The sequence below is a fragment of the Mytilus galloprovincialis genome, chromosome 2 (assembly GCF_965363235.1).
Source record: "Mytilus galloprovincialis chromosome 2, xbMytGall1.hap1.1, whole genome shotgun sequence".
Classification (NCBI taxonomy): Eukaryota; Metazoa; Mollusca; class Bivalvia; order Mytilida; family Mytilidae; genus Mytilus; species Mytilus galloprovincialis.
The window spans coordinates 25,393,334-25,405,589 of record NC_134839.1 but is presented as its reverse complement, the minus strand read 5'-3'; the positions used below and the strand labels follow the sequence as shown (position 1 = coordinate 25,405,589).

The following is a 12,256-nucleotide window of genomic DNA, read 5'->3' as shown; positions in this document are numbered from 1 at the left end:
CTTGTATTTACGTTGGCCATTCTTTTTTATGAAGCAAAGTAATACCAACTCTTTCAATTTGTCTTTTAGTTTGAAATGTGGAATACTTGTAACAGTAGTGGTTTAAAAATAAAATTTCAGTCTTCAAATTGAAACAAGCTTAGATAAAATAGATGGTATAGTTCCTCGGACTATTCATATCACAGAATGGACACAAGAGAAATGATTTAAGTTTCAAATTTTAAATTCACTTAATAAAAACACGGCTTGTAATCTACACACGCAGTACGGGGCGCCGAACGGGACTCTTGTGGTTGTGTACTCGAAATTCATTTTTGTACGTACAAAAGAGAGTTTTGTTCAACAAAAATAAGTTCAGTTTACTACAAATTAAAATTTTGTCATACAAAATTATCTTTCAGTGGACAAAAGTTACTTTTGTCATGACAAAATTCCTTTTTGTTTTACATACTAGACTTTTGTTACCTAATTTGAAAATTGGGCAACAAAATTCAATTTTGTATGCAAATTAGTTTAGTTTGGATTCTGTGAACTAATTTGCATACAAAATCGACTTTTGTTACATAAAATTGACAGGTGATGCTGGAATGTTACAGGCTACTTAGAAATGGAAAGTTCACAATTGGAAAGCTGAAATCATCTCTTTTGTCGTAAAGTTTTGTTTTCAACCGACCCTCACTGTCAATTTCTAGATGTAAGTCAAGATATGAAGCCGACTTAACTGTATCTGTAGTATCCTTTATCTCCAATTCGATGGGATAGATGCGTTCCACATAGTCACCAAATTTTAAATTGTTTAGCGAAAGAACGTCATCTATATAGCGGAAAGTAGAGTTAAAGGATATTGCTAACTTCTTATCTTTCTTCCTAAGAAGTTCCTGCATGAAGTCAGCCTCATAATAATAAAGAAACAAGTCGGCAAGTAGAGGGGCACAGTTTGTTCCCATTGGGATGCCGACAGTCTGTTGAAAAACACGTCCTCCGAACGTTAAAAATATGTTGTCAATCAAGAAATCAAGCATCTTGATAACATCGGTTTCAGAGAATTTTTTGTTTGAATCGGAGTGATTCTTTACAAAGTATGATTTATCCCTCCCCAAGACAAGATACTTGTATTTACGTTGGCCATTCTTTTTTATGAAGCAAAGTAATACCAACTCTTTCAATTTGTCTTTTAGTTTGAAATGTGGAATACTTGTAACAGTAGTGGTTTAAAAATAAAATTTCAGTCTTCAAATTGAAACAAGCTTAGATAAAATAGATGGTATAGTTCCTCGGACTATTCATGCCACAGAATGGACACAAGAGAAATGATTTAAGTTTCAAATTTTAAATTCACTTAATAAAAACACGGCTTGTAATCTACACACGCAGTACGGGGCGCCAAACGGGACTCTTGTGGTTGTGTACTCGAAATTCAATTTTGTACGTACAAAAGAGAGTTTTGTTCAACAAAAATAAGTTCAGTTTACTACAAATTTAAATTTTGTCATACAAAATTATCTTTCAGTGGACAAAAGTTACTTTTGTCATACAAAATTCCTTTTTGTATTACATACTAGACTTTTGTTACCTAATTTGAAAATTGGGCAACAAAATTCAATTTTGTATGCAAATTAGTTTAGTTTGGATTCTGTGAACTAATTTGCATACAAAATCGACTTTTGTTACATAAAATTGACTTTTGTGAGACAAAATTGACTTTTGTGAGACAAAATTGACTTTTGTGTGAGAAAATTTACTTTTGTGTGAGAAAATTTACTTTTGTGTGAGAAAATTTACTTTTGTGAGACAAAATTGACAAAATTGAATTTTGTCTCACAAAAGTCAGTTGTGTCTCACAAAAGTTATTTTTGTCGTCACAAAATTGACTTTGTTTCACGAAATTGAATTTTGTCTCACAAAAGTCAATTTTGTCTCACAAAAGTCAATTTTGTCTCACAAAAGTCAATTTTGTCTCACAAAAGTCAATTTTGTCCGACAAAATTGAATCTTGTCTCACAAAATTGACTTTTTACCATATCAGGTAACAATTGTGTATGCCAATAAGTTTATATGTGCAAACCTTTTTGAAAAAATTGACTTTTGTCATTTTGTCCCCCAAAAGTCAATTTTGTCTTCAAAAAAGTCAATTTTGTCATCACAAAATTGACTTTTGTGAGTCAAAATTTACACAATTGAATTTTGTCTCACAAAAGTCAATTGTGTCTCACAAAAGTCAATTGTGTCTCACAAAAGTCAATTGTGTCTCACAAAATTGAATTTTGTCTGACTTTTGTCCAATTAACTTTTGTCGTCACAAAATTGAAGTTTGTCTTCACAAAATTGACTTTGTCTCACAAAAGTCAATTTTGTCCCACAAAATTGAATCTTGTCTCACACAATTGACTTTTGTGTTTCAATTTCCATATCAGGTAACAAAATCAATTGTGTATGCAAATAAGTTTATATTTGCATACCTTTTTGACAAAATTGACTTTTGTCATGACCAAAAATAAATTTTGTCTACAAAAATGAATTTTGTCATCACAAAATTGAAGTTCTCATAAAACAAGTCTGTATCACATAGTTTTGTAAGACTTTGTAATGATTTTGTTATGACAGAATTGAATTTTGTACACAACCACAAGAGTCTCATTCGGCGCCCCGTAAGCAGAACATTTGGTTCTGCAGTGAAAACCGTGAGAGGATTTACCGGTTGTGCTTGAGTTGAGTAATTGTCACCGCTTCAAAATTAAAGGTATGTACATTTTTAAATTGCAATTTTCTTAATCAAAATATTGAAAATCAGAGAATGCTTTGCTGGTGTGAATACTTTAACGAGGATCTAAATGCATCATTTACTTTTGCACGCGGTGTTGAACTCCTACAAAATCAGTTGCCCCACGAGAACTTGCCTAAAAAGGTGACATTTAAATTTTGAAATGTTTTTTTAACAGACCTACAAGTTCAAATTTACTTTGGTTTTTTTTGGTCAATTGGTATGAATGTTGTTTTGTCCGATAACGTCTTAATAAATCTAAAAACCCCAAATTTGTTTAGTTCATGCGTGAGGGGATCGGTTCTGATTGAAGACATCGTGAATGCGTGAGGGGACGTGAACTCATATCTTTATATCCAAGCTATGAGTCGTTGAAAGTTGCCTAAATTTGGTTAGATTGTTCATGAAAAAACACATTAGTGTGTTTAAAAAAATAATGAGACAGAACTTTTAAATACATTGCGGGAATAAAAAGAAAATAATGGTGTGAACAATTTTGTTTCTTGCTACAAATAAAAGTTAAAATTTTCCTCACAGTCCTGTATATATAATTTTTACGAAAAAATTTAACTCTCCTTGAATTGCTTTTTTTGAAAAAAATGATTGTGAAAACACAAATTTTGATATTTGTTTAAATATTTTGATTATACAATAAATCACCAAGGTTTTATTATATGAATAAACAGTCTAACCAATAAATTGCAAATACGCCTCCAAGACAATAACAATCAAAACCAAGGAGTAAACAAAGACTCACAAAACCAAAAAGACGTTTACATCAACAGTTACGAATAATAAATAAGAAACAACACAAAGTCCACTTAAAACCGGGAGTGAAATCAGGTGCTCCGGAAGGGTAACAATTTCTTGCACCGTATACGACACCCGTCGTGTTTTTACTTTCTTCAGTTCGGTAATGATGGAAGGTTGTTATGACTGAGGAAGAATATCAGATATGATTTCGGACACACTTTTGTCATAATGGCCAATCAGCTCATGATGGCGACCGTAAAATTTCTTGAGTGATGACCTTAATTTGATTGATTCATTGCCCTGTCTTAGCAATTTTTGAGAAAGCAGTATTCCTCGTTCAACAAATCAACGTACTTTAGGCTAGCTTTAGAGTAACGAATCAATTGAGACACATATACTCCATATGCTTGTGCCGATCGATGTTGCTACACAGAAATGATAAGTTGACTATAGGAAAATAAAAATCATCGCATTTGTCATAAATTTTGGTATTTAACCTATATATATACCATCAGTATTTATTTCGAAAAAAAGGTCTACATATGAAGCAGATTTATCTGTGTCGGTAGTATCTCAGTATTCAAACTAGACCGATTATTTGCCCAAATCCGCAAAGGAGACATATTTGCAACTTATTGGTTATTCAACTTGGTGATTTATTGTTATTTATACTCACAAAAGTGTTTTTTCATGAACATTCTAACCAAATTTAGGCAACTTTCAACGACTCATAGCTTGGATATGATTTCACGTCCCCTCACGCATTGACGATCTCCTCAATCAGAACCGATCCCCTCACGAATGAACTAATGCAAATTTGAGGTTTTTAGATTTATTAAGACGTATATCAACACCGGACAGTGTACATGCCGCCCAAACGACATGCACACCTATTGACCGAAAACAAAAGTAAATTTGAATTGTATGTCTGTTAATAGAATCATTTCAAAATTTAAATGTAACCTTTTCAGGCAATATATCGCGGGGCAACTGATTTTGTAGGAGTTAAACTCCACGTACAACAGTAAATGATGCATGTATCGCTTTGTTAAAGTATTCACCCCAGCATAGCATTCTCTGATTTTCAATATTTTGATATTTTGAATAAGAAAATTGCGATTTAGAAATCTACATACCTTTTGAAGCGGTGACAATTACTCCACTCAAGCACAACCGGAAAATCCTCTCACGGTTTTCATTGCAGAACCAAATGTTCTGCGTGTGTAGATTACCAGCCGTGAAAAAGCTGTCCCAAGTCAGGAGCCTCTGGCCTTTGTTAGTCTTGTATTATTTTAAATTTAGTTTCTTGTGTACAATTTGGAAATTAGTATGGCGTTCATTATCACTGAACTAGTATATATTTGTTTAGGGGCCAGTTGAAGGACGCCTCCGTTTGCGGGAATTTCTCGCTACATTGAAGACCTGTTGGTGACCTTCTGTTGTTGTTTTTTTCTATGGTCGGGTTGTTGTCTCTTTGGCACATTCCCCATTTCCATTCTCAATTTTATCGAAGAATTCGATCAAATATTAAATGTTCAATCCATACATGTTCGTCAAGCTAAATAATTGACTGGCTCACAGTATCAACGATGTTATGAGTTTTTGCTTTGTGTTTTGTGGTTTATTTTTGGGACACTATGCTTATGTTTACTTTTTTCTTTCAGTGAGGCGCATGTTACATATATTGAAGGTGGAACAAAAATGTAAGTTAAGATGCTATCAATAAAGTAAGGGGCTGCTATCATGTCGTGAACAACTATGTTCTATGCTAGAAGTTCTTGATAAATAACTTTGTTATTGTCATAAGACATTAGTTTGTTTACAACACCGACATACTAGATTTACAAGCACTAGGAAGCAATAACAGCATAAGTGGGCATATCATTTTGATTCCTATGTGTGAATAAATCTTTGTCAGTTTTTGCTTCGGTTGACACACACGGAATTTCATCTACAAATTCTCAAACTCATACTAATAAGTTGGACTGTCACAGTATATTCATTCCTCATTGATTAAAACAGCACAATACTTGGCAGATCACTAAAGCAGACATATGATCTAAATTTATAATGTGATCTTTATGAATAATATGTTTACATTTTACATGACGTAATGCATTTTCTTACCTTACAGATCAATCCTTACAAAAGAGACCATGCACGGACATTTATATAAATGCAGATGTGGGTAAGTATTTTTAGAAAGATTAATTATTAGTAGATAAAGAAATATCAAAAATAAAATAAATAACTAAGCGAGTTAATTATTTTTGAGCGCCCAAACCTCTAACATGTGACAGGGGTATTACAGCAAAACATGAGAGCAACATTAAACAAACGTAAAAACGATTAAAAATGACTAACATCAGTGGAAGTTTTAGGAGCACACAAAACAATAGACATAAAATATCGATTTAAGAGTACACACAGTTAATGAAAGCTAGTTAAAAGCCAATTATAACCAATAAATAAATCATTTTTTCACAGACTAAATGTCTATCCCCATATTTCTCATGCTGTTAAAAAAACAAGAAAGCAAAGCTCTAAAGTATATATTTTAATTTCAGATATGAAATGATTTCTGCAACACAGTGAGTATATCTCTATATATAATATTACATGTAATCATTGGTAAAAACTGAGCTGAGACAACATTCCACATCCACTGATCGTTCAGAACCAATAAATCAACGTTCAAACCGGGGAACAATATCAACATATAACCAATGTTAAATAAAGTGAGGATGAAGCTGAATATTCTTAGTCGAATATTTTTAAGGATTTGAGATTCTTTAAAACTTGATCACAAGTACATTTGTATTTATTCAGTTTGCATGCCAATAGCTTTTCGTAAGTAAAAACCAGCATGTTGCACAGATCATACAGCATGTTACTAATATGCTTTCCAGAAATATAATCTGTTCATGCCATTTTTGTTATCATATTGTATCATAGCAAACGTAGTTTTTGGTTGAGGTTGATAATAGTTATCAAAGGTACCAGGATTATAATTTAGTACGCCAGACGCGCGTTTCGTCTACATAAGACTCATCAGTGACGCTCATATCAAAATATTTATTAAGCCAAACAAGTAAAAAGTTGAAGAGCATTGAGGATCCAAAATTCCAAAAAGTTGTGCCAAAGGTTGTATATCGTCATAAAGAATGATTTGTCCTTAGTCAATATGCTTCTCTCAGTTCCAAATAATATTGTATTGACCTCATACAAAGGCTTTAATTGTATATTGAACAGATATATCATGTTATGGAGGAGTAGTTGCTTGTATATGCTAAATTACACCGAATAGATGTAATCATGTTGATTAAAATTCTCTGTACAGATGAAGAGAAATCTTTTTTTCATTAGACTAAGTAAGCTATAATCCATAAACATGTTGACGCATAATTTTGTGGATAATGAGAGACTATCAAAGTACCGCGGGAATTATACATGTACGCGTTAGCGTTGTCTTTAAGTATTGTCATATCCGAATAATTTTGGCGGGAAAAGGCTCGCGAGGGTAAAAAAGGAATATCCAAAATGGCAAATACCAGGGCATTTGAAAAATGTTTTAAGGCTTTATGCATTAATTACACCTTATATAAGAATGACAGCTTTTGATTGGCTGATAGCCAGTGTATTTTTCGCATATTCTAACATTTCTTCCTCATTTCAAACGAATCTTACTGTTTTTCACCACTGCCGGTGAATATGCCTCAAATACCATGGTATTTGCTATTTTGGATATTCCTTTTTTACCCTCGCGAGCATTTTCCCGCCATTTTTTTTCGGATATGACGTTACATAAAGACAGCGCGAACGAGTATAAGTACATGTACAGTTCCCGCGGTATATTTTATGATAGTACTTGTCCTCAAATAAATATTTCCTTTTCCTAGTACAGAGAGTTTAAATTAAAATTCATTCGGTGTAATTAAACAGATATATCATGTTATGGAGGGGTATTTGAAAAAAATACAAGTCTTGGGACAAAATTTCCCTTGCCTAGCGGCTCGGGAAATTTAAGTCCCTCGACTTGTATTTTTCGCAAATACCCCTCCATAACATGATATATCTGTTCAGAATGTGTCTTTATCTATCTGGTTAAATTTAAGAACAAAACGTCAGTCAATATATTAGACATTGGAGTTGTTTCTCCCGTTCTGTACATTTTCTTCCTTTCATGGATGTAGAAGGGGCGGATCCAACTATAAACAAAGGGGGTTCCTAACCCAGGATAAAGGGTGGTTTCAACTATATTTCCACATTCAAATGTATTGATCACCCAACCCCAAACCCCGTCTGAATCCGCCACTGTGTAAATGTTTAGGCTGAGTTGCCAAAATATATGTCAGATGTACATGTGTAAAGCGAATATTCCACTCAAGGGGTCGATTTGGAAGAAGAATTGCTGACCTTTATTTACTAGAATTCAATACAAAATCTTGAATTTAATTTTAGTTGAAAGCAACAAAACCAACTGATTCATATGGCTTCTAATGACTCGTACATTAAAATAGACATAATTACTATGCAGGGTACTTCTACATACACTTAATTATCTAATACCCCCCAAAAATAATCCTGATCACTACTTTCTAGATTACCTCAAAAAATTAAAACTATTTCCGTCAAATGTTACTTGTCATACTATTTCTAAATATCAGTTCGTAATTAACAATTATGTTTTGTTTTTCAGTGAGTAAGTATCCAGCAAGATAAAGATGAGTTTTGTATAGATACCTACATATATTGCTTTGTTAATTTTAAGATTAGTGTGCTGTTTCATGTATGTGCATTCTACCTAGTAAATTTATTCATACGTACATTCTATATAAAAATACAATATACAAATAACAATTGATTGATGTAAATCATTTTATTATTGAAATAACGGACGTAGCCTTTGCGTTTGATAGAGTTTTAAAATGTCAGAAACGAGACAAGCCAACACTTTACAATAATGCATCAGATATTTATAAAAATGCAGAATTCAGGAAAGATATGATTTGAAAATCAAATGCTTTTCACTATAATTGTGTTTTTTGGTAACCTGTAGAAAAATATCATCATCGTGCAAAGACAATGTCTATTATCTAGTTCTTAAGATTTTTTGTAATTACCGTACGCACTATAAAAACACAAAGTATCAAGATTGCAGAAAACATTTTAAGAAGGGGAAGTCCATAGAATCTAACAAAATCAAACTCCTTTAAATTGACCAACAAAACGTCTGGAAACAACTATATTGTTCCATGTCTTGTTGAATTCACTTTCCGAGGAATTTTTCGGATAAAACTTTTTTCAAAGCTAGATTAAATGACAACTTGTGATGGATGATATGCATAACATAAGACATACACAGAACAACCTTCACCGTCTAATGTCAATCTTACCTTGTAAGGTTACAACGCTGCTATTTGTACAACTATGTAATTGATAAGTTGAATATAGTCATAATGTTAAGTGTCTTGTATTTTTTTTTCTTCTTTTTTCAGTCTGTAAGTACAAAGCAAATTTCAGATAAGTATATTTTGTATGTGAATGTATAAAGTAAAATAACAAAAAAATACTGAACTCGAAGAAAAATTCAATACGGAAAGTCCCTAATCAAATGGCAAATTCAAAAGCTAAAAACATCAAAGAATTGAAAACAACTGTTATATTTCTGAAATAGTAGAAGCTTTTCCTTATGTAGAAAATTGTGAATTAAACCTGGTTTTATAATTAATTAAACTTCTCCTTTGTATGGCAGTCGCATAGATATTGACAACAAGGTGTGAAAAAAGAAATGTAGTTTTACTCGATTCAATTTTTTATTAATAAAATCAAATGAAATATAGACGGCTAACATCGAACATGTTCCGGTCAACTAGCTTCAAAAGATACCACTAAAGTTATCATATTATTGTAATCAGATTGGATAAAAACATAACTATTCTTTCATAATTTGACTATGCATTTAAATTTAATGTATTATATGTTGCTCTGATTCCTTTCACGGATTTGGCTATACTTTTTGGACCTTTTGGATTATAGCTTTTCATCTTTAATTTATATAAGCTTTGGATTTCAAATATTTTGGCCACGAGCATCACTGAAGAGACATGTATTGTCGAAATTCGCATCTGGTACAACAAAATTGGTACCGTTAATTTTATTACTACCACTGGGTCGATGCCTCTGCTGGTGGACTATAAGTCCCCGAGGGTATCACCAACCAAGTAGCCAGTACTTCGGTACTGGCATGAAAATACGGATTTTTTGTGTTATTAAAATTTGCTGTTACAAAATGATGGAATTATTATAAATTAAGGAATGTATCTCCCTCATGCAAAGCTCTGATTCCTTTCACAGATTTGGCTATACTTTTTGGACCTTTTGGATTAGAGCTCTTCATCTTTTATATAAGCTTTGGATTTCAAATATTTTGGCCGCGAGCATCACTGAAGAGACATGTATTGTCGAAATGCGCATCTGGTGCAACAAAATTGGTACCGTTAATTTTATTACTACCACTGGGTCGATGCCTCTGCTGGTGGACTATTAGTCCCCGAGGGTATCACCAGCCCAGTAGCCAGTACTTCGGTACTGGCATGAAAATACGTATTTTTGTGTTATTAAAATTTGCTGTTACAAAATGATGGAATTATTATAAATTAAGGAATGTATCTCCCTCATGCAAAGCTCTGATTCCTTTCACAGATTTGGCTATACTTTTTGAACCTTTTGGATTATAGCTCTTCATCTTTTATATAAGCTTTGGATTTCAAATATTTTGGCCACGAGCATCACTGAAGAGACATGTATTGTCGAAATGCGCATCTGGTGCAACAAAATTGGTACCGTTAATTTTATTAACAAACACTGAATATACTAATGTTATTTATATCATACATCCATTGATATCAGTTGCTGAAAATATTAGGATAATTAACATTCTAGCATGTGCTAGAAATTATGAATCTTGAAATGGGTAATTTTGTTGTTACCTGATAGTTCGTTTCTATGTGTGTTGCATTTTTGTTTGTTTTTTGTAGTACTTCAGTGTTTCTGTTGTTTCGTTGGTTTCCTCTAATATTTGATGTGTTTCCTCCATTTATAGTTTGTAACCCGGAAATTATTTTTCCTTCAACCGTTTTGTGACTTTTGAACAGCGGTATACTACTGTTTCCTTTATTGAATCCAAATCTAAATTAAATATATACTAGGAATGTCATCATTTTCAAAGTTGACCACACTATTGACCGAAATAACACTTATATTCTTGATTATGATGTTATGGATCAGTATGTCAGGGAATCACACTACCAAACATGACCTATGCCTATACCTTAATAATCTGTTTACATACTTTTGAAGAATCACATTGTTTCATATTGGATTATGAAGGCCTTCGTAATTTTTGTTCTGAAATCTGTTCTTTTGGTGGTTCTTCTTTTTCTTATGATCATTATTTTTTTCTTTTGTTTTCAACATATGTTTGTTTTTAATCCTGCATCTTCTTTCTTTTATTGAACAAATATAACTGAACCCATAAAAAACTGAGCATATAATGTCTAGAATGAATAGACATTTATGTCGATAGTTGCTTTAACCTGGCATCTTATTAATGTTGTAGTGGATGATCTATTATATAACATGTTTATCATATATTTTTCGATCTTTTGCAGCCCGTAAGTACCTTGAACTAGACAAAGATAAGTACAAATCTAATATTAATACCACTTATATATTAACGAAATCTTATACTATGGTAATAATTAAGCTACAAACAGCTTTTTAAAACACGGAAACTATTTCAACATTGTGTTAAAAGATATGGAGCAATACAATCCTAATGCATAATTAACATGCAAAGCTTATTTAAGAGGCATGTTAATGGAAAATACTGAAAATAAACTCATCATAGATACCAGGAGTAAATTTTGCATATACGCCAGGACTAAATTTTGCATATACGCCAGACGCGCGCTTCGTCTACAAAAGACTCATCAGTGACGCTCGAATCCAAAAAAGTTAAAAAGGCCAAATAAAGTACGAAGTTGAAGAGCATTGAGGACCAACATTCCTAACCATTTTGCCAAATCCAGCTAAGGTAATCTATGCCTGAGGTAAAAAAAAGTCTCTGTATTTTAAAAATTCTAAATTTTGTAAAAAGTTAATTTATAAATATAACCATATCAATGATAATTCATGTTAGCACAAAAAGTGCTGACTACTGGGCTGGTGATGCCCTCGGGGAAATAAATCTCCACTAGTAGTTGCACCGACCCAGTGGTTGTAAATAAACTCATCATAGATACCAGGAATAAATTTTGTATATACGTCAGACTCGCGTTTCGTCTACAAAAGACTCATCAGTCAGAAAACCTTTGTCTGGCAATACAACCATACATAAACCTTTGTTTGATCCGATACCCAATTAATTCATTAAGGTGGTATGGGAGACTAAAATAAAAAGGATAGAATTTGTTCATACTTTGCCAAAACGTAGCATCTATTGATATATGTTCAAAAATGAAATAAAATTGATAGGTCACCGCGCATTTTCTCAAGCTACAGGTTGTGACACAACGACATTATTTGTATGGATTATACAGGAAAAAACACCATTTTGTGATTAGAAACCAAACAAAATGATAGAATTGTAAAATAAATTAGGAAAAGATAGCTTTCAGACAATGCTTTGAGAATTTCAAAAGAAAAGATAGGGTCACCGTACTTTTTTTCCTGCTAAAA

The 12,256-nt window shown here is 32.6% G+C and overlaps 1 long non-coding RNA gene across 1 annotated transcript; it reads left to right on the top strand.

Annotated features, from left to right (window-relative positions):
* The first annotated feature begins 5,169 nt into the window (after positions 1-5,169).
* Positions 5,170-6,382, top strand: LOC143062182 (uncharacterized). Its single transcript, XR_012974596.1, has 3 exons — positions 5,170-5,217; positions 5,649-5,702; positions 6,082-6,382. It is a non-coding gene; the product is annotated as an uncharacterized LOC143062182 (long non-coding RNA).
* Positions 6,383-12,256: the final 5,874 nt, after the last annotated feature.